At 43.5% G+C, this 23518-nt stretch overlaps 1 protein-coding gene across 1 annotated transcript in view; it reads left to right on the top strand.

The window, feature by feature from the left end:
• PGM5 (phosphoglucomutase 5) overlaps window positions 1-23518 on the top strand; it is a 181656-nt gene that overhangs the window by 156209 nt on the left and 1929 nt on the right. The gene's annotated exons all lie outside the window — the stretch shown is intronic.

Below are 23518 nucleotides of genomic sequence, written 5' to 3'. Positions count from 1 at the left end.
GGGGTTCCGCATCCTTTGTTTTCGCTTCCCAGGAAAGTTGGGAGGTATGACGCAAACTTCAGGAGAGCGGCATATCAATAGCAGAATGCTTCAGCCTTAGGCAGGAGGGGAAACAACGAAAGGTTTATGAAACTCTTGTTTCACTGTTTTTCGTTGTTTGTTTTTTAGGGGAGGAGCGGGTGGTTGGTTGCTTGGTTTCATTTCCGAGCACCTTTGTTGGTAGAAGTCATCATGTAAGGCATTGTTTGGTATTCGAAACTTAATTATAGGGGCATGGGAGGTAGATGAGGCTATAAAAGTGTTTTAAAATGTAGGTTTTATTATTATTGGGGTATGGTGAGGCCAGTAGGTGAGGAGAGGATTGTCATTGAAAAGGTAGCTTGTTACTCACCATTCCCAAGAGGTGAGACAAGTCACTCCATGCACTGCCAAGGTGGGGCGGGGCGGGGGAGGAACCAGGGTTGGTTATGAGGCAGAAGGCATAGGGGGAAATGTAGCTAAGAGCTTTTATTGTGGTTTCCATGGAAAGGAAGAAGGGAGGCAGGGTTCGTAGGGTTAGGATTAGCTAGTTTGAACAATTTCAGCAGGCTCTGGGGCATAGGGCTTCCTACGTTCCTAGTTGTCAGGTACTTGGCCCTGGGGTGATTAGGGCAGGTGGCTAGTGGTCTGAGTGTGAGAGCCCAACAAAGCAGGTGGTTGGGGAGTGAGCTCTGGATTCGTTGCTCTAATTATAAAAGAGGGGGCCCCCAGGAGAGCTTTCTGCTCTCTCTAGAAATTAGCTAATCCTGAAGGAGCTGTCCCTTCCAGTGTCAGCAAGGTCCCAAATGTCAAAGCATCAGAATGGAGACATGCTTAATACAAAGAGGAAGAAAACACAGTGACTTTTTCAGGGGAATGAAACTGTGGAGGCACCAAGATTTTGCTTTTTTCATATACCGTTGAGGCCACGTGGCCCACGTTGAGAGGCTGGGCTTTGGAACCCCACCCACATCCTTGGTCTTGAGCCCTGGGTCTGCCATTTTCCAGTTCTGTAATCTTGGGCAACTTAATTTCTGTAAACTTCAGTTACTTTATCAGTCACATGAGGATAAAAATACTTATTTCATAGGATTATTGTGATGGTTACATGAAATAATTCATTTAAAGTGTTTTGGACAATGCCTGGTACATAAAAAATGCTCACTAAATGTTTGCTGTCATTAATAATTTCGTTCTTGCCATTATTTTTATTAATAGCAATGTAGACCAGAGTTTTGATCATGCGAGGATCAAAAAGTCCCAGACTAACTAGCAATTTGTTTTATAATGGAATTGACTTGTCTTGTCTTATCATCTGCCATTAAATTCTCTGAGGGCCAACTGGATCTATGGGAGATATCCCAAGCGAACCGGCAGCTTTTAAAGATGTTGGTCTTATAAGAGGGTGCCGGGGCCCCGTGACACAATGTTTTAGTTACATAATACTATATTGAAAGGTTCAAAAATGAATTTGAAATTCTCTTCCTGTCTGTGCATTCTCCTTTCCTTTTCTCCCTCCTCCCATTATTTAAAATTCTTACATCCATGGAGTTAGTGGATCAAATTTGCTGCCCTCCTGGCTTGAAGCGAGAGGTACTGAGTTGGGGTTGTTCAATAATTCTGTTTTATCCAAGATAATGTGCCATTGGTTGGTTGTTCCCAACTCATTTGCCAGAGAAAAAGTATTTAAAGACTAGGGTAGGTGTGAGATAAAGAGAGGATTTCTGGAGTCTCTGTCGCTTGTTATGAGGCATGTGCTTGCTGGCTTCAAAGCATTAAATGCAAAAAATTAGTCCCATGAGTTGGGAGATTGGGATTGACATATACTATTTTATATTATATATAAAATAGATAGCTAATAAGGACCTAGGGAACTCTACTCCATACTCTGTAATGGCCGATATGGGAAAAGAATATAAGAAAGAGTGGATATATGTATTGATATAGTATAACTGATTCACTTTGCTGTACACCTGAAACTAACACAACATTGTAAATCATCTATACTCCAATAAAAATTTTTTTTAAATTAGTCCCATGGAGTAGGTGTTAGCAAGCTTTTTCTGTAAAAACCAGATAGTAAATACTTTAAGTTTTGCTCGCTGTAATAGTTTGCTAGGGCTGATGTAATAGTCCAACAGACTGGGTGCTTTGACAGCAGAAATGTATTGTCTCACAGTTCTGGAGACTAGAAGTTCAAGATCAAGGTGTTGGCAGAGTTGGTTCCTTCTAAGAGCTGTGAGGGAAGGATGTGTTCCAGGCCTCTCTCCCTGGTTTGTAAATAGCTGTCTTCTCCCTCTGTCTCTTTATATCATCTTCCCTCTGTGTGTACCTGTGTCCAAATTTCCCCCCTTGCAAGCAGACCAGGCATATTGGAGTAGCGCCCACCCCCATGACCTCATTTTAATTAGATTGCCTCTGTCAAGACCTTATCTCCAAAGGTCACATTCTGAGGTAGTGGGGATTAGGGCTGGAACAGCTGAATGTGGGAGTGGGGGACACGAGTCAACCCATAACACTAGTCATATTGTCCATGTTGCAACTTCTCAACTGCCACTGTAGCATAAAAGCAGCCACAGACAATACATAAATGAATAAGTAAATTTATTTATGGGTATTAAACTTTGAATTTCATATAACTTTCACACGTCACAAAGTATTCTTCTGATTGTTTTTTCAATGATTTAAAAACGTAAAGCTAAGTCTTAGTTCACAGGCTATCCAAAAAGCAGGTGGTAGACCAGACTCAGCCCGAGGATTCTAGTTTGCTGACTCTGGCCTTTTTGAACATAAGGCACAATTTCTGATTATATTCAGGGAAGCGTACGTCCAAATGAGTTTGGCTCAACAACACATTTTGTAAAAGGTACAATTACATTCGTATTCACATGTGTGTTTATACAGAGAGATGAATTTTAATGTTTTCAAAACAAGTATCAAATATCCCTGGAAATCTCCAAAATTGGCCTTCTGAGATTGAATCCCCAGCATCTGATGGCAAGAAAACCTGAAAGGAGAATGTCTTCGAGTGTGTTTGTTTCATGAGATCGAATTCCTTTTTCAGGTGTTTGGTTTCTTATAGGAAGGATTCCTTCTTTTTTCTATTTAAAGCAGTTGCTTACAAATGATTTTCAGATGAGCAGCCTTAGAACTACGTTGGAAGACAAAGGAGAACTGTTCAGGAGGAACTTGTGGAACAATGGTGTGAAATAAGAAAGGTATGAGAGAGAGTCCTGGGCAGTACTTAGAACACATGGGCAGCAAGCGTGGGCCACTTCTACTTGTGCAAAGCCAGGAGTGCCCTGACATTGTGTCCTGGTGTGAATGGGGCTCCCAGGAGTGGCTCACAAGGCATGATTGCATTTCAGATGCTTTCTCAGTGACCCTCAAACCCACCGCCCACAGAAGCCCCACATCCCTTAGGAAGCCAAGTCTATTGTTGCTTTTTGTTCTTGGTTTGCTTTTAGTTACAGCCTCAGGTATCACAATGAGGATGGGCAGTATGGTATTTAACAAAAGCTAAGGTACTTTGATAACTGACTAAGATTTTCCAGCTGTACATTTTGTGCTGTCTTTAACCACCTGGGCATTTCTCTGTTGGTGAATCCAACTGCTGACCCCGACTTACATCAACATAGGGTATTTCATTTTGATACTGCTCAGAATTTGCAGTCCTGATGAATTCACCATCCGTGTAATGAATACGATTCACTAAGCAGTTTAAAAGCAGATATAATTTATACTGTTTCTACCAGTACCTGAAACTCTTGCTGCCCAAAGAGTAGTCCTTGGTTCAGTAGCATCAGCATCACCTGGTTGCTTCTGAGATGCAGAATCTCAGGCCCCACCCCAGACCTGCCAAATCAGATTCTGCATTTTAAGAAGCTCCCCAGGGGATCTGTGTCCACATTCAAGTCTGAGCGTTCCTGCTCTGGTAACCTTCAGCATCCTTATTTCCACCTCTGTTTGGCAGGATTGACTTTCCCTCCAGACCAGATAAATCCTTCTAAATCCAAACCACTAGGAGGCATTTATAGGGGTAACTGGCCTCTGCTATTCTCTCCTCCTGGAAGACTACAAAAAGTGCAGAAAATAACCCAGACAAATGTCCCGAGACCTTTGAAGACCTGTTTCCACTTCTCAGAAACTTAACAAAACAAGAAAATCAGTTTTACTTTGCATCACCATAGAAACCGTACCTCGGTATCAACTCCGTAGTGTTAGACTGTGTTTTCTTCACACAATTACACTAGTCAAACTGAGAGATTCAGAATAACCTGGGGATGAAGAAAGTTCTGATTTGATTTTACAGAGATAGGAAGCCTTGCCAAAATTGTAGGTAGACAGTCTAGCACTACTTCGATGAAAAGGCCAACAGCATCCTTCAAGGACTTAAGGGCAGTATGGCAGCCACGTCACAGAGGCAAAGTCCACGGAAGAACATATTCTTTTGTCAAAAGTGGAAGAAACTTTCAGTCACTGCACTCGTAAAATGTATATTCATCGCCCATAAATTCCAGGCACGGTGTTTATATCGCAGGGAAGGCTATACGTAGAGGGCTCGCTGCTGTCGCCTTAGAGCTTGGCGCTGAGGATTCCGCTGTGCCGCCCCTGCTCAGACAGCCTCACAGCCCAAGTTCTCTTTCTTCCCCGGTTGCTTCTGCCCTTTCTCCCTGTGGTGGTCCTCGCTAACTTACTGCTTTAGACACAGACACACCCTGAAGGAATGTGTTCCGAGTGTAGGCACGCCTGTTCCGTCTGTTTTCAGCTTTGTCTTGTCCACCTGCCATCTGACTGTGTTCCCTCTGGCTGGATAGAGGGGTCCCCCCTGCACACAAACAAAAAAGGAAGGGATTTCCTGGGGCCCAGAGCATCTGACTGATACAGAGAGATCTTAGTTCTGACCAGAGTGACTTTGGGTGTCTTTCATTCAAAGAGCTGAGAACACTGGTGATATTCTTAATCTTTTTGTATCTGATCTTCCGTCAGAAAAGATCGTATGAACTTCATTTTATGGACAAGGAAGCACAAGGCAGAGGAGTTGTTGTCTGTCTATCAAAGGTCAACACGCTGGGGCTGGAATGCTGGTCTACTCACTTCCGCCCCCTGCGGTCCTAGCAAGCCAGGCTTCCTGCTTCAAGAATAACAACAGTAATAATATATTCATGAGCTTGTGTTACATGCCTGCCTGTATTGGGTTAGGGTAGAATGCTAAGTGTTTTGTGTGAGTTATATCTGATTCTCACCACAGTCCAATGGGATTCGTACTCATCCATTCTTGTTATGCAAATGATAAAACTTTGGCCCTGAGGATTTGAATAACCTACTATTTCTAAATGATATAGCTGGTATTTGAACCTAGGCTCTGGCCCCAGAGCCCATGGTCTTAGCTAGGGTGCTATGCTATGTGGTATCAAAAAATATAGGGTGGGCTTCCCTGGTGGCGCAGTGGTTGGGAGTCTGCCTGCTGATGCAGGGGACGTGGGTTCGTGCCCCGGTCCGGGAAGATCCCACGTGCTGTGGAGTGGCTGGGCCCGTGAGCCATGGCCGCTGAGCCTGCGCATCCGGAGCCTGGGCTCTGCAACAGGAGAGGCCACAATAGTGAGAGGCCCGCGTATATATATATATATATACACACACAGGGATGTGCACCCAGCTATGAAAAAATAGGGTAATCAGGGTGCCCGTCTTCAGTCTGGCATATCACTGTTGCTCCCAACCCATCCTCTAAGAGTATTCTCAGATGCAACCCCTGAGCCCCACAATTCCAGAGCAGTGGGAAGTCTAGTTTCTCCTTTAGACTTCCTATCCCTGTTTATGTCCTCAAATCCTTTCCAAAGAACTAGTCCTCTCTTAGAAGGCTGTACCTTCTAGAGGCTAGAGAATGCCACAATGCTACCTGTGACCAGTTGCATCAAGTGGGCTGGGAGGTGGCAGTTATGGGACATGCAAAGAGACTGTTAACTTTTCCCCTGGAGAAGTAGTATCACCACCCCAGGGTGTGCTCCCCAATGGTGGGCCTGAAAGGAGATGATGGGCTAGGCCACTGAAGATCCCCCTAGGCCTCGGTGGTTTCTCAAGGTGGGAAAGGAAAAGAGCCTGTGTTCTCAGAACTGTGCTCAGCCAGGGGTTCTCCCTGCCAAAGTGGACCTAGAGTCTCCTCATGTCTCTCTGTAGCTTCCTTTGCACGCTGCTTTGCCAGCCTCGGGAGTGCCCCTGGGAGGGCTGGGCTGAGAGGAGACAGCTCAGTCCACGTGGAGAATCTGAATCTCAGAGACCGCGGGCTGGGGACGACCTCAGCCCCTTCATTCCCCAAAACTGTTCTGGCTCCCCGTTCAAATCTGCCGGCCCTCACTCACAGCCTTCAAGCCCCTCACAGTGAGACTGCCTATTTCAGAAAAAGAAAACATGTAAGTTAGAATGTCCTAGATTCCTGGATATAGAACTATCCAGGTAAGATGTATTCTCATTAATACTGAAATCATCTAATTGCTTCTATTTCATTACTGCTTATTCAGTGGTGGCCAATTCAGATGCCTATCAAGACAGGCAGCCAATTCTAGACTGGGGCTAGTTTAAGACCATAGAGCACAGTGGGAACTCTGGTGACACTCAGCTCTCTCCAGTTACTGCCTTGTTAATCTGTGAGCCCAGGGTTGCCAGATCCCCTGAATTTTCAGAAATCTAGATTTCATATGAAATTTAATATTGGCAGGAAAGTGATCACCAAAACCAAAACAAAACCCTGTCTGTGTGAAGGACTTCTAGTATGGGTGGGATAGATGATTCAAACTAACCTTCCCTCTGAAAAGAGAAAAGCTGAAAGAAATCTGTAAAAGTATCTTTGGAAAAGCATCAATGACCAATGACCTAATAAGATAGCAACATGAATAGGAAGGAGGTTGGGGCTCAGGGAAATGAGCCAGAGTTCTCTCTATCCCAGGGCATCTGCCTACCCAGGCGAAGGGCTAAGAAGAGCTGCTTTTGGCAAATTACACAAGGTGTCGGTGACAGGCATCAGGTCCAAGGCAGAACCTGGTCTATTTCCACCTGCCTCTGCCACCCAAAGGACAAACCAAAGGAGGCTAAGAGGCAGACCTGTGTGGCACATTCCTGTGGCCGAAGGAAAAATAGTTAGAGCTAAGAACTCGCCAAAGGCAGAGATCTTGGTACAGTAACCCCTGTTCTAGACTGTAAATTTGAAGGGAATCATTCCAAAGGTAGGCTACAGACTGTGATCCAGAGGTTATAAAGCCACGGCACTGAACTACTAGTGCCCTCAGGCATCTCACAGGAGGTGATGAAGGATGCTAGCGATATCCTAGGTCTCAAGTTATTTCTATAATAACTTTTTCAAACAAAATGGCCAGCAAACGGTAAAAGGTTACAAAGCACCTGAAGAGACAAAGCAGTGTGTACCAGAATCAATAGACAATATAGAATAGAGGGTAAGACACGTGGAGGATACATTGAGGTCCAGCATAATTTAATTGGAGTCTCAAAAGGAGAGGAGAGAGACTGGCGTATAGGTAAAACTTGAAAAGATAATAGCTGAGGATTTCCCAGAACGAATGAAGGAAAGCAATCCACTGGTGCTAGAAGCCTGAGCAGAGTAAATAAAAATGAATGCACATCTAGACACATCAGACTAAAACTACAGAAGATCAAAGACAAGTTGTTTGACTGACAACTAATTTTTCAACAGCCACATTGACAATCAGAAGGCTGAAGTAAAATAGCTGACAGTCTAAAACAGTCTTTCTAAAATGAAAGCAAAATGAAGACGTTTTTAGACAGACAAAAACTGAGAGAATGAGCTATGAGCAGCCCCATACAGAAAGAAATTCTCTAAGATATTCTTCAGTTAGGAGGAAAGTTATCCCCCATGAACCTCAGAGATGCATCAAGGAATAAAAAGCAAAGAAAAATTAAAAATAGGGGTTGGTTTATGTGAACATTAGCTATATAAAACATTAATAGTAATGTCTTATTGTGCTGAAAATTTTTATCATATTAATACTATAAAGAGCTAAAATAGACAACCATAATAGCTCTAAGAACTGTGAGAGTAATCATACTTAAGATATACTAAGATCCTTGCATATTTTGGAAGAAAGTAAATTTATGGATCATTATTAGACTTTGATAGGTCAAGGATTCATGTTGTAGTTTCTAGGTGACCATCACAGACATACACACAAAAATAGAAAGAATATAACTTCCAACCTAAGAGAGGAAAACAGGGAATAACTTTAAAAAATCAATCCAAGAGAAGAAAGAAAAACAGGTTGGTCAAATAAAAAGCATATAAGATGGTAGATTTAAACACAAATGTATTTGTTATTACTTTAAATATAGATGAGCTAAGTGCTCCAGGGAAAAGACAAAGTTTGGATTTTTTTAAAAAGACAAGTACAAGCTCATTATAAGAGACACATTTTACATAAAAATACAGAAAGTTTGAAAGTTAAAAAAATGGAAAAATATATACAACTAACAACCAAAAATCTGACTCTGTTAGTTTCAGATAAAGGTCAAAAGTATTGCTTAATATAAAGAGGGACTCTTTAAAATGATCAAAACTTTAACTCCTCCCAGGAAGACCTAATAATTTTAAATTTATAAAGCAAAAAATTGGTAAAACTATAAGAAGAAATAGAGAAACTGACAATAGCCCTGGGATATTTTAACAGCCCTCTCAGGAATTATTAGAACAAGGAGATAGAAAAATTAATAAGGCTGTAGAATATTTGAACAACATTGTTAACATGCCTTATTTAATGGACATATAGATACTACAGCAAACAATATCAACATATAAATTGTTTTCATGACACAGGGAACATGTATGAAAATTCACTATAAAAATTAACTATGGGGCTTCCCTGGTGGCGCAGTGGTTGAGGGTCCACCTGCCCATGCAGGGGACACGGGTTCGTGCCCCGGTCCGGGAAGATCCCACATGCCGCGGAGCGGCTGGGCCCGTGAGCCGTGGCCGCTGAGGCTGAGCATCCGGAGCCTGTGCTCCACAGCGGGAGAGACCACAACAGTGAGAGGCCCGGGTACCGCAAAAAAACAAAAAACAAAACAAAAATTAACTATGTATAACAATTAACTAGGCATTGAAACAATGCAGAGTATTATCACAAGGGCAATTAAGTTAGAAAGTATCAATAATAACAAAATGGATACAGAAAAGCATTTGATAAAATGCTTTCCTAAATCATCTATTCATGATAAAAACTCTGCAGATAGAAATCAAAAGGAAGTCCTTTAATCTCATAAAGAACATTGCTAAAGAAAAATCTTGGACATGGGCTATATGTGCTGACAGTATGTCATGCTAACTAGGGAAAAAATTTGATGAGTTCATGTAGAACTCAAATGCTCGAGGGCCTCAGAAGTACAAGCACCAGCTTTACATGTAATTCAAGTATGTAACGTTTATGCACTTCCCTGTGATCGCCGCATTTCACAGTTCTTAAAAAGGTAGTTTTCAAATAGCGTACCTGAAACAGAGAAACCTTTTACAGTAAAGGCATGAAGACAAATATTTTAAATATTCAGAAAATGGAAACTTTTCCCTCAGTAGAAGGGCAGTCTAGGGTAGTGAGATACAGCCCAGCTTTGCTGTTAAAATCATGGCACCAACTGGATTCAGAGCTCAGCTCTGCCACTTACCAGCTGTGTGTCTTTGAGCAAGTGATGTAATGCCTCTGAGACTCAGTTTTCTCATCTGTAAAATGGGGATAATACTACCTACCTCACGTGATAGATATATCTGTTAGAGATTACATAAAATATAACCATCTATTATAAAGATTAACTCAACGCATGAATTTGGAATAGTGCTTGGCACATGGTACATATTCAGTGTCAGCTATTAAAAACTGCTGAGGAAGAATTAAAACTTCAGAACCCGAGGCACAAACTATAGATGAGAGCAAGGAAAGGAATTTCCTTTTCCCAAGACTGTTGCAAGCCAGTAAATCAATTCTCTGTCTTCTTGTGTAGCCAGTTCTATTGCCTGTGACCTAAACCCAGCCAGGAAACATAACATCTTCTGGCTTCCAAGACTGCTTAGGCAAGAGCGGGAATTATCTGATGTTCATATGTGCAAGCTGCATATTTAGCAGGGTGAGGCCTCCTGGCAGCCTTCAGTGACAGAGTCACAAGTGCAGGGCTGGGGATGCTGCTGAGGGCCATGCTGTATCTCATTTCATGTTTATCACCCTGTGGAGCAGGAACGATTATTAGCGTCCCAGTTTCAAAATTGATGCGCAGTAAAATACAGTGACTCACAGAGAGATTAAGAACCTTATCTAGTGAGGGCTGGAGATGGAATTAAGCCCAAGCCTAATGGATCCACGCATTTAACCAACATACTATAAGTTCTCTCACTGTACTTAAGCCGTAACTTCTTTCCCCACCTCATGAATGGTCAAGCAATGTATCAGCCTAAAGTTCTGTTTAGACGGCTCACCTTTCACTCTGGTTGCCTATTGTTGCTTCACAAATCACCTTAACACTTGGTGGCACCCTACGACAATGATTTCTGCCCGCTCATGGACCCTGTAGGCTAGGAATATTTGGACGTGGCACAGTGGGAAAGCTTGCCTCTGCTCCCTGATGTCTGGGGTCTCTGATGGGAAAACTAGAAAAACTGGGAGTGACTCAAATGGCTGGGAGCTGGAGTCTTCTGGAGGCCTCTTTACCTTTTTGGCCTCGAGATAGTAAGTCTCCTTGCATATAACATTGCTGAGAGCAATGTGGGGAAGCTGCCGGGCTTCGTGACCCAGGCTCACAAGTCACAGAACAGCACTTCTGTCAAACTGTATTGGTTGAATAAGGCTGCCAAGTTTCAAGGGAAGAGGGACTAGACCCACCTCTTAATGGAAAGAATCCCAAAGAATTTGCAGCCATGTTTGAAAACTAATTCATCATTCTTATCCTTTTAATTGGCTTCAGAATATCCAATATAATAAAGATGGCCTAAGGCCTAAAGGCAAACAATAGTTCAGCAGTATAGAGTTTCCAAGACATACTCTCTTTCTTCACACCTTCTGATTTGGAAAATGTTTTTGAAATGGCATTTCCCACTTCGTTTTAGTGAATAATATTTTCATTAGTCCAGATGGGCTAGACCAGTGCCATAGTAACCAACAACTCCAAAATCTCACCGGCTTAAAACCACCACTGAAGATAAGGTTTACTTCTAATTCCTATTATATATTCAGCACAGCTTGGCTGGGTGCTTGCCTCTGTGTTCTTACTCCAGGGTCCAAGTGTACAGAACAGGTGTCTAGAACATCGCTGTGTTAGGGAGGGAGAAATTGTCCTCTACCCTCTAGGTTCTTCTGGCTGGTCTAACTGACGTGAGACAGATTAACAGGAGAAAATCAGACAACATTTTAATAGCATGTCTACAATTGGGGAGACCCAGAAAAACTGAGTAACTTGCCCAAATGGCTGAAACCTTCACCTTAAATACCATCTTCAGCTAAAGATAAAAGAAGATGTTGTAAGGGCTTGGGACTTCAAAAAGGGGGAAGGCAGTTGACCTGGAGATGGAAAAGCAAAGGTTTGGTAAATAAATGTTTTCTGGGCTGTGCAGAAACAATGGGACTTAGAGTGGATGCATCTCTAGGCCCTGTTTCTCCCCCGACACCAAGCCCATATTCTTTGCAGATGTCTCTGGTGAAAGCTCTATTCTGGGAACAGGCCCTCTATCTAATTTACTTTTTAGGCAGTTAGGGGGAAAGTCAAAATTTCTTCCTGAGTCTTTCGGGCCTTCATTGTTTTCAGCTCGAAATAACCTACGTGCTAAAGAGACACTTTGGAGTGGCAGATTTGCTCCCCAACAGCTGGTTACCGTAAGGAGAGGAAGAGCTTTGGCTGAAAGTGACCACCCACTGCCTGGAAATTGTCAAAGGGCCCCCGTCTTACCACAAGAAGGCCTGGAAGCTCAGCCTTCTGTGGCAGGGAGGAGAGAAACAGTAGGTATCGGTGTGTGGCACTGATGACACCACAGTGATCCAGTAATGCCATGAAAGAAAGGAAGCTTAAATGTATTATTTGGAATAGTCTTTCTGAGCCTAGACCTACGAGGGCTTTGGAACCAAATATTTGTAACTGGTCTTCTGGAAGTTTGGAAAGGTGAGTTAGTTTGGTTGAATATGAACAGTGTGCAAACGTGTTCAATTTCTGTTAAATGAACCAAATTCAAAAGTCCAGTGGAGGGGGCTTCCCTGGTGGCGCAGTGGTTGAGAATCTGCCTGCCAGTGGAGGGGATGCGGGTTCGAGCCCTGGTCTGGGAGGATCCCACATGCCGCGGAGCAACTGGGCCCGTGAGCCACAATTGCTGAGCCTGCGCGTCTGGAGCCTGTGCTCCACAACAAGAGAGGCCGCAATAGTGAGAGGCCCGCGCACCGCGATGAAGAGTGGGCCCCGCTTGCCACAACTAGAGAAAGCCCTTGCACAGAAACGAAGACGCAACACAGCAAAAATAAATAAATTAATAAACTCCTACCCCCAACATCTTCTTTAAAAAAAAAAAAAGTCCAGTGGACACTGCAGATTGAGGAAGATACAGGGAAGCTGGCTGAGGTTCCAAGCTTGGTTTCATGATCCTAAAGTGCACCTTGAGGAAAAACCTATGACCACCTATATCTAAGAATCACAGGTCTCCAGGGATACCCTATAGTCCTGATAGACGTTCCATATTGGGCCTCAAGTTGTACAGCCACTAAACCCAGGCTGGCTGCAGGTGCTCTTCCAGGGTGGAGAGGGTGTAAGATCTGGGGTCAGGACACCTCGAAACTCAGTCAGGAGCTTTTTGGTACTGTATCCATAGGTCTCTTCTTCCCCATGCTAAGCCACCCTCAGGAGCAGCCCTGGGGGCGTGTACCATCCTCTCACCAACACACCCACCACCCACATTGCTGACAGCAGCCAGCTTCCTGTGACAGGGATGGGTGACTACAGGGTATGCACCCCATGGCAAACCCTGGGGTCAGAAATTCAAATGACAGGCAGATAACTCACCAATGTGAATAGGGCAGCAGGACATAGAACAGTAGGAAGTTGTTAGTTAGAACTGGCATGCCATCTAAAGGCATTCAGTTCATATTTTTTAAAGTATATATTAAGTTGTGCCAGCAAAAATAAGAGATGGTTGAGTGGATCTGGTGGCCATGGATCTCCAGTTTGCATGCCCCAGTCTAGCTCCATCACAATAGGTAAGTGCTCCCTCTTTCATGGCAAGAGAATGAAGGTTCAGGGAGGTTAAGGCGCGTGCCCAAGCTTGCACAGCTCATAAGGGGTAGAGCCAGGCAGTTTGGCTTCAGAGTCCATGCTTATAACCACCATTCTTCACTGCAGATTCTAGAATAAGTGTGCTTTCGAGACCTGGGTATGCACCATAATCACTGTGGGAGCTTGTAGAGCTACACATTCCATTCCTGGTCCCTAGATTCACTGAAACAGCATCTCCATGACGGGAGCCCACAACAGCATCCCCAGGTGATTCTTACGTCGTCCTCAGGTAGCAGTCTGCTGACCAATCTTTGGGAGACTTCTGTTGATGATTTTAATCCATCTCCAAGGAGCCAGGCTTTCTGGGATCTATACGCAGAAAGCCAAGCTGAATCACATTATTGTTCCAACCCTAGGAACCTAGTTTTTAAAAAATGACGACTACTAATAACCTAGACCTTGGCTTCAAAAGAGGAGGCAAATGGCTACAAGGAGAGTCCTTTGAGAACTTGAACTGGAGAGTAGTTCTTTTTTTTTCTAAACCTCTGCTTTCAGTCTTGCAGTTATATTTCTGGTAACAGTTTTGCAAGTGGCGGTAGGGAGGTGGGCAACTCCCGGTTCCCTCTAAACTGGAAAGTGCATTCTACATCAGGGAAACCTTTGAAGTCTGCTGTGGAGTCGAAACGTGAAGACACGATAGGGACATTGGAGGAGGAAAGCAGAAATTGTGACGATCTGAACCATTTGGCCATTTCCCACCTTTTTGCAATGTGTTTCGTGGCAGATGAGGGGATAGAAAGAGAGAAGAGAGGAAAGAGGAAAAGGGAAAGAGTGACCAGGGGAGCGGTTCTATAAAATGGAAGCTGTGAACTCTCGCAGGTTGGTCTGTGTTTGCGTGACAGGACAGTGAAAGGCCACCAAGATTCTGCTTAGTGCCTTTTGGCTATGCCCCCAAATGCTGGCCAGCATGTTTGTTTTCTCTCCTTCTCCAGCCCGACACGATACTTCTGAGGAGAGACCGAACGCAGCTCCAATTTATAGGAATAACTAGGAAAAATGGCTTCATGACTCCTCTGATTTATTTTGGATTTGCAACCTAAGCACTGCCTTTTGCTTCCTGAAGTCCCAAGTCAGTTGCAAAGGTGGGGAGGGCCACGGAGAAGGAGGCCCAGCTGGCCGGGTCAGTGTGGTTTCTGTTAGGCTCGTCACTGCATTCCCAGAACGCTAGCTTAAGTTCTTGCTTTGATTGAACTTCTTTGGGAGTATCTCATCGCTTATATCCTGGAATGGCTTTCTCCCCCTAAGAAGAGAGCTTTTATGGAGGCCTGTTTTCTGACATTCACAAAATAGATGGGTTCCCTCAGGGTTGGGCTCGGAATTCAGATTTATCTATAGTCATTTTTCATATCCTCTATTTTGGTTAATTTTAGGTCCATTTTGGATCAAGATGCATAGATAGATTTATTACATGAAAAGGGGATTAAAGTTAGGACCATGGTTGTATGTATCATATTAAAGAGCAAAATGTTTGCAGTGTTTAGCATTTTCACTTAACTGTTTGTTTTTTTAAGGACTAATCTTTGTTTTAAAAATCACTTATTTTATTTATTTTTATTTTTGGCTGCATTGGGTCTTCGTTGCTGAGCGCGGGCCTTCTCTAGTTGCAGCCAGAGGGGGCTTCTCTTGTTGTGGAGCACGGGCTCTAGGCGTGTGGGCTTCAGTAGTTGTGGTGCACAGGCTCAGTAGTTGTGGCTCACGGGCTCTAGAGAGCAGGCTCAGTAGTTGTGGCTCAAGGGCTTAGTTGCTCTGCGGCATGTGGGATCTTCCCGGACCAGAGTTCGAAACTGTGTCCCCTGCATTGGCGGGCACATTCTTAACCACTGTGCCACCAGGGAAGCCCTCACTTAACTTTTATTAGCAACAAATGTATTTGATTTTTTTTTGTTACAGTTTCTCTTCTAGACACTTCTCAGGTGGATTTGAAATAGCTAGTCATCTTTGTTACCCAAAATCTGGGCTTCTGTAAACAGGGCAGCATCTCGCCCCTAGGGCCCCTTTGTGCAAATTAGAAAAAGGCTCCCTCAGCGGGAATGTACAGGGTGGTGAGGCTAGGGGATGGCATCTTTGTGGAAAGACAAAGGCACCCTTCCTCTGGGAAAATGCAGCCCCTTGCCAGGATGCCTGGCTTGCTGAGAGAAGCCGGCATAGATTTCCACCCCTGCTTGCCTCTTTGGGCAGGGCCCTTATAAATTTGCCCTGACAGTTAGTTACAGATTCCTATACTTGGCTCTCTCTGTTACATTGTGTAAGTGTTCAAGATTTGAAGGGCAATGTAATCAGAAACTTTCTCCCTACTGTATAGCACAGGGAACTATACTCAATATTTTGTAATAACTTATAAGGGAAAAGAATCTGTAAAAGAATATATATATAACTGAATTATATATGTATAACTGAATATATAACTGAATCACTTTGCTGTACACCTGAAACTAACACAACATTGTACATCAACTATACTTCAATTACAAAAAGACTTCAGAAAAAAAAAGAAAAGAAAGAAACTTTCTCCAATGCTGAAATGTATTGGAAACAAAGCCAGAGGATGCCTCCACGTTTATAATTATAGCAGGTATGGATATTTCCACGACTCCTGTGATGCAAGGAATGTCACATTTCTGTATTGTATGGATCTCTAACTCCCGTCTGAATTGGCAAGAAGCTCAGCAGTAGCCATTTGGGGCTCCTTCCCTTTTCCAGATCATATAAAACAGCTCAGAGGGGATGGAGCAGGGGGAGGGCACACGCCGTCCTGAGGGAGAGCGCAGGTCTCTGTGGTTGCCTTCACCTCTGCTGTTGTCCTGTCCTCTGTCTGGGGCACTGCTCTGGGCAGGGGCACAGAGTCTTTTCCCTAATAGTCCTTTCCACTGCCACAGGCCATCCTTTTCTCAGAGTTCTTTTCCCTCTCCTGCTTCCTCGGATTGGACAGCTTTCCTTTTCTTTGAACTCTGAATTGTGAAGGTTTCATTCAACCCTATCTCCACATTAGCAGTTAGTGCTAATTAGAACCACCCAAGCACCTGCTAACCCTTCACAGGCAGAGCAGCTCCTGGCTTCCCCTTGGGCTGAGGAAGAGGCAGGAGGGAGACTGGATGGACAGTCTCATCTCGTCCTGGTGAACCTTCCTGAGGAAGGGGGTGCAAAGCACAAGTTAGTTTCTCAGTATACCACCCACTGCACTAAGCACTCGAAACAATATCCCAAGCCCACCATTTCTTTCAGCATCTCTTATGGGCAAGACACATAGTATAGGGAGGGAAACAGACACATTTAAGAAAAATTTTGCCTTCTAGTAACTTAGAGTTTAGTTGAAATGTGATAGAGGAAAGAAAAGAAAACCCTTACATATTCCTGTAAATCAAGATAAAAAGGAATCATCAGAGAAGCAAGTGAAGGGGTCAGAGAATGGAGAGATCCTTCCTGGGACTATCAGAGAGATTTCATGAAAAAGGACTTGAGGGATGGCTGAGATTTCAGCATCGGTCCAAAATGAAAGAACAACTCATGTAAAAGTGGAGAAGAGCGTGGGCTGAGAGGTCACTGTTCAAGGGGTGCGGTGGGGTGAGACAAGGAGCAGGCAGAAGACTGGGGAGGAATGGTGGAAAGGAAGGGTGTGTTCATTTCCTCTGGCTGCTGTGTAACAAATTACCACAAACTGGGTTACTTAAAACAATAGAAATGTATTCCCTCGGAGTTCAAGAGGCCAGAATTCTGAAATCGAGGTGTCGGCAGGCACACACTCCCTTTGGAGCCTCTGGGAGAGGATCTTTTCCTCCCTCTTCCATCTTCTGGTGGCTGCAGGCGTTCTTTGGCTGGTGACCACCATCTCTGTCCCCATCGCCACATCACTTTCTCCTCTGTGTGTGCATATGATCTCCCGCTCTCCTCTAAGGACCCTTGTGATTGCATTTAGGGCCCAGCTGGAAAATCCAGGATAATCTTGTCATCTCAGAATCTTTCACTTAACCACATCTGCAAAGACCCTTTTTCCAAATAAGGTCACATTCACAGATTGCAGGGGATAGGACCTGATATCTTTGGGGGTTGAGGCATAGTATTCTGCCTACCACAGAGGGTAAGACCCAACTGTCAAGAAGCTGACAGCCATACTGTGAGGGCAGACCTTAGGCTGAGGAAACCATCCAGGACTTTTACATTAGGGTTCCTAAAAGTGCACTCTGGTGAGCCTGAGAAGAGTTAGCAGACTCCTGCAAGCCAGGGGTAATAGGGGACTGTGTTAAAGGGAGGAGCCATGGGATGAGGAGTGTGTGACTGCTTAGATGTGGGGAAAAGAGAGAAAGACTCACCAAAGTGCACTTCCAGCCCAGCTGGTGGAGAGATTGGTGGGATCTGCTAGTAGCAGAAAGGGGAAGGTGATGCCATGAGCTGATTTGGTGAGGAAGGTAATTTCAATTTGCAAGAGCTTGAGTTTTAGGAGGGAAAAACGCTTTTTCTCACTGGTGGTAGAAAGCTGGATAGTGATGGTACCTCAAAATGATCCAAGAGAAACATACTCGGAGTTTGTTTATTAGTGTGATTTTGTTGTTTCAAAATTTTGATTTATTTTAGTGCACAAACAGACCAAAGGTAACTCAAGAAATCCAAGAGTAGGGCCAGGTCTCGGACACTAGACCTCGAGCAAGTTATTGATTCAGGCCCGCCCGGCAGGAGTTAGTGGATCTTTACTTTCGAGATTATTGCGACGCACGCCATCCTTTTCTCTCTACCAACTCTTTGTTATTTCCCTCTGCTCTGTTTAATTTTTATTTCTCCAAGATCTTTTCTAAATTTCTTAGAATTTTTCATATTTCTCAGAATCTCTGCTTTCTCGTAATCCTGGATTACCCTGGTGCCTTATGCCCTTGTGATTAGTGAATTATAGCCTCGTGGTTAATTTAGCTCCCACTGCTGGCTGGCTTATTCTTTCATTACTTACCAGTTTAAAAAAATTGATCAGAAAAAAATCTGATCAGCTGCCTCGGGCTATTGCTCAGTCACTGGCCAGCCTATGGGTCAGCTGCCTGTAGGTAAGGCACCTACTCCTGGTCCAGTCAGCTGTGGCCAAGGAGTGGAATCCTGTGAACAAACAAGGCAACCTAGGCTCTAGCTGGAGCAAGGAATTTAACAGGCACATTCATGGGCGTTCCTTAGGACAGTGGTTCTCAAAGTGTGGTTCCTGGACCAGCCTATCAGCATCACCTGGAATTTGTGAGACATGCAGATTCTTGGGCCCCAGCCCAGATGTCCTAAATGAGCAACTCCAGGGGAGGAGTCCAGCAATCTTCATTTTATCAGGCCCTCCAGGTGATTCTGCTACACACTCAAGTTTGAGAACCACTGCCTTAGACTAAGCAGACTGCACACGGACTAAGAATGAATGTTTGGATGAAATCATGAGAGAAAGGTGGTTCAACTTTAACCCAAGAAGGAGTGTTCACGCAAGTTGCCTCTAAGCGTCAGGCGAACGTGGCATTTGTTGTAAATCCCTATTTTATGGATGTTGGAATGTCAGTGTTTTATGTTGTTGAATGATCTGCATTCTCCAGGTTTTATTACCTGCCTCAGACCATGAAGTAGGATAAGTACTGTCTTCCCCATGCCCTCCTTCCCACATGGATATTTCTCTGACTCTCCTAATGCACAGTCCTCATTGGCACCAGCCAAGCCCTGGGCTCCCTCCACAGATTCGAACAAATTTTACTTAATAAGTGATTGTGTTTCTGGTTAGCATTTGTTTTTCTCCCAAAAAAATCAGTTAACTGTTTACTTCGAGTCTTGTGACATTCAGATCATTTACACCTCTCCTGTCTATTGCCGGTCAGGGTAAGAAGTTCATTTGTTAGGGGCTTGTTTTTATGGCTCCAGTTTACATGAACGTGAATAAAAACAACAACAATATAGAACAAGAGAGAAGATGAAAAAGAAAGGGAAAGAAGAAACCTCTTTCCTTCCGGGGTGTCTGAACAGGTTAAAGCCTAACACAGGGCTAGGACGAGGCTGAGGTTAGCAGGCTGTAGAATTTAAGGGGGTGCCAAAAAATTCAGTACTCAAGATAAATATTGTAATGCAATACTTAAAAAAATCGAAACCAATGCAAAAAAATCCATGATGAGCTAAGTATCAGAATTTGAAATAGAGACAGACCCCATTTCCCTCTCTAGGCTTATTAACTTGAGATGACAGCAAAAGCCACCCAAACCTCCAAGGTTGAATGGAGCCGCGGTGTGAGTACCCTCGAATGGAGGCATTGCCGATGCCATTTGCTGCGGGATGAGCACTCTCTGTGTCCTACTCCTGAGTGTAGAAAAGCTATGTCAAGCGCTCTAAGAAGCACTGGAATTAGAAAAAAGATGCTGTATTTCTAATAGATTATAGTCTCTATTAGTTTATTTGCTTCATTCACCAAGAGTCATCTTGGAACGTCTAATACATTCACAAAACCGGAAATGCTCTTCTCCCCACTGTCCACCTGTTCTTGGTCAGTGGGGATGGCTAATCAGTCCTATCTGACCCCTCATCTGATGTGGGACTGGTCTAGTACAGTGGGATGACGATCCTACTTTTTCTTTCTCTCTCCTCTTAGGCTCATCTTATCCGCTCTGTTTTTCCTTGTCATTCACGGGTCTCGTGTTCAGAATTGTGTCATGGAAAGAGCAGTAGAGGAAGAATCACTGTGTTCTTATCCCAGCTCAACCACCCAACAGATGTGTGACCCTGGGCCAATCGCATCTCCTCTCTGGGCTCAGTTTCCTCATCTGTCACGTGAAAGAATCAAATTACATCATCCCGTGCTCCTCTCTGTTTCTTAAGCTCTGTGTCCAGCTTCTTCTCAGAAATTTCACATCCGCAGGCTTCTAATTTTTCACCCCTCTTCTCACTCCGCAGTCTGAGGGCCTTTCCAATTGCTTCAGAAAAATGAATCTCCCTCTCTCTCCTTTCCATGATGAATGGTTGATGAAATGAGAAAAGTATCTGGGAGTCACACGTACCAAAGCTGTGATTTCTAAAGAAAAACGTGACGGTAAAAATTCGGTACTACTGACCCTCCGGCTCACCCAGAGTGCCCTTCGTGAATGGCCACAGAAGTCTCTATCAGCCTCATCATTTTCTTTTCATCAAACTGACATAGCATCCTTTTATTCCACCAATATTTATTCAATGCCTCCGAAGTAGCAGCACTTTTCTAGCCCTAAATTAGACAAAGCTCGTGCTCTCATGGTGTAACCATTCATTCTAGGCCATGCATTCTGTGTACACACACACATTCACATGCACACTCAAGCAAGAAAAACAAATACTTTATGATCCTTAAATTATGACTTGAAGCTCCCATTTCACAAGGCTGGCAAAAAATTCAAACTTGGGCACCTTTAGGGATCTCTCCCAGAATTCCCTAGGATCCTACAAGCATCTGAAGACTTTCTGGGTTCCTGAAAAATGTGTGAAAGGACCTCAGTAGTATTCAGTCCATGGTGATCGTCACTGATGTTTTTCTTCCCAAACCCTCACGGTCTCTTGAGGGCAGATTGTTCCACAGCTTCTGTGTCAGGCTGGCCTGGAACTGTGCTCAGGGTGGGAGTTCCCATGTTCAAGGTCTTCCTCATAGAGAATTTCCAAAAATGTGTTTCCTTCCTTTCAGTTTGCATAATTACCATGGAAGCTGCCTTCTCTGACATGGTCAGGTTAAGGGACAGGTACTTAATTCACTACTCCAAAAAGAGAGTTAAAAGGGGTAATTAAATGTACACATATGTTGACCATTCTATTTTTTAGCACAAAACATATAAATGTATGTTTGTTTGTCAATCTTTTAATTTTGGTCCAACACCTTTTCTTTGAATATGAGCATACTCTTTGGTGTTGTGATTATCTTTCTACAAAAGATTCCCACTCATAATTCATCATCTGTAATGTTCACCTTTAATTTCTTTATTGTCAGTGGGAACTTAAGGCCACTTGTGAGGCAATCTGCAAAAAGAACTTTCTATACTTTAAAAAATTCTCCCCAGTACTTTACAGCATCTCACTCACATCTAATTGGACAGGCATGGCTAATCACCATTATCTAACTCTTTCCAAAACATTCAACTTAATTTTCATAGAAAGAACTCTTCCTATTTATTCTCACATTTCCGTGGTTTACATATAATTTAATAAATTCATAGTTTCAATAACAAGTACAACAGGCATTAACATATTTAGGAACAAACGTAACTGACTCCTAATAAGCACATAACTGCTAGAGGCAGAAGTAGGTGAGCATGTTAGAGAGTCATCTGTTGGTCACAGACATCCAGTGTGCAGTGGACCTCAGTCAGGATGGTTTACAGAAGAAATGGGCACCATAGGTTCATCTGTAGAGTTCAGCAGAGATCAGTTAACAGAACACCTGCAGTGTTTACAGTATCGGTTACAACTGTGCTCCCTTACTCTCTTGCCAATAGGTACCACCACTTAAAGGTAAGGAGTAGAAAATCCTTAATCTTGAAACTTACAATGCCGTCAAACAAATAGGTCTTAATTTTCGGTTTTAAAAAAAGTGAGGGTTAGGGTTAGGGTTTCAAATTCAGTTTCACTGCATTTTCTTAAATTGATAGGATATTTTAGCTTTATTCATCCCCCAGGGCCTCAAAGTGATTGATTTTAGCTTTATTCTCTTTCTCTGTCCTCACTTTACCTCTCTTATAGGTGTTACGTAGACTTAGATAGCCGAAAAGGGGGGAAGAAGGAAAGAGGGGAGAGAAGACAGGAAGAGGAGGAAAGCTAATACTCTGACATCTATACAAAGTGGGTGCTTGGCCCTTAAAGAATCCAGATGCTGCCCTGTGGGCATCCTGTGGAACAGGGCCTGGCAAAATGTGCCAGCGGAAAAGTTTTCTGGGCACCGGTTGGGTTATTAAAAGGAAAAGAAATGCTTCTGTTTCTGTGTATCAAGTTTATGGACGTGGAACCAGAAGGAAGCAGTATTTGCTTGTGTAGTTGTGAAAAGGCTCTAGATTTTCATCTCTCTTCTGGCTTCCAAGATTACATCTGTGCTGCTTCACCTCGTCATCTTTATAGAGTGAGATAATGTAATACATTTAGCCATAAATGTATTAAACTATGAGACTTGCTGCTAGAGGATTCTTTCCAAAGCACAGTTCTGACAGTGTCATCTTTTAGCTCAGAAACCTCCAACATCTCCCCTTACCTAATGAATTAAAACCTTACACTTGGCCCTGGTGGTTATGGCTCAGGAATGCCCTGTGTCCACACCCCACTCAGGACAACTGGGCTACTTGTGCTTCTGGAGCCCTGGGTGTTTGCTTGGGCCCTTGCTGTCTGATTAGAATGCATGCATTCCCTCCGTCCCTCTGTCTGTTAGGAATACGTGAAGGCTGCAAGTAATAGAATCTTTCTCTCCCCTCCAGAAATACAGGTTTTATTTTCCTCGATATGATATCTTTTTTCCCCTTATGCCAGTATTTCCCAAACTTCTTTTCTGCCAGTACCCCTATATTAGTATTCGTCTTTAAATGGACTTAAGTTTGTTTTCAGTTAAAACTATTTTTTTTATTCTAGAAAGCTTACATCAGTGCTCTCCATGGAAAAAACAGTATCCCTAGGTAAACTCCCTTGATAAATAAAACAGCATCCCTTGATAAATAAAATTCATCATAAAAAATAAATGCAATAAAAAATACAATGATATTACCTTCTATCTAGGTAACTCTTGCCTGAGGCATGCTCTGTCCTGGTAAAAGTGTTAAAGATTGGCAGCAAATAGATTTTCTCTTTGATGAAATTAGGAGGATTGAAGAAGAATGGAAAATAGACTGACTTTCTCAGTGTTCCGGTGCCATGCCCATGCACCATCTAAAATCATCTCCTGCACCACCTAAAATCATCTTGAGTGGTGTGTGCTCTCACTTTGGAAAACGCTGTCTGAGTCTCATGAAATGATGAGCAGCTAAAGGGCAAGACGTGATTCTCACTCCCCTTCGTGTCCTTCACCTTTCCAAGAATCTATTCCCTAGGCCTCCAAACCTCCCCACCTCCTTCTAGGGGACGCTGAGGTGCCCCATGAGCCACTGTGTTATGTGATGGGAAGAAATGAGCAGTTATTCTCTGCAGCGCTAGCTGATGGATTGGTCTGTCTTCTCCAAAACATCAGGAGAGTAGGTTCATCAGGTCCGTGGACTTAGGA

Source organism: Neophocaena asiaeorientalis, unplaced genomic scaffold (genome assembly GCF_003031525.2).
Source record: "Neophocaena asiaeorientalis asiaeorientalis breed wild unplaced genomic scaffold, Neophocaena_asiaeorientalis_V1.1 scaffold256, whole genome shotgun sequence".
In the NCBI taxonomy this organism is placed as follows: domain Eukaryota; kingdom Metazoa; phylum Chordata; class Mammalia; order Artiodactyla; family Phocoenidae; genus Neophocaena; species Neophocaena asiaeorientalis.
This window is presented reverse-complemented; position numbering and strand designations above follow the sequence as displayed.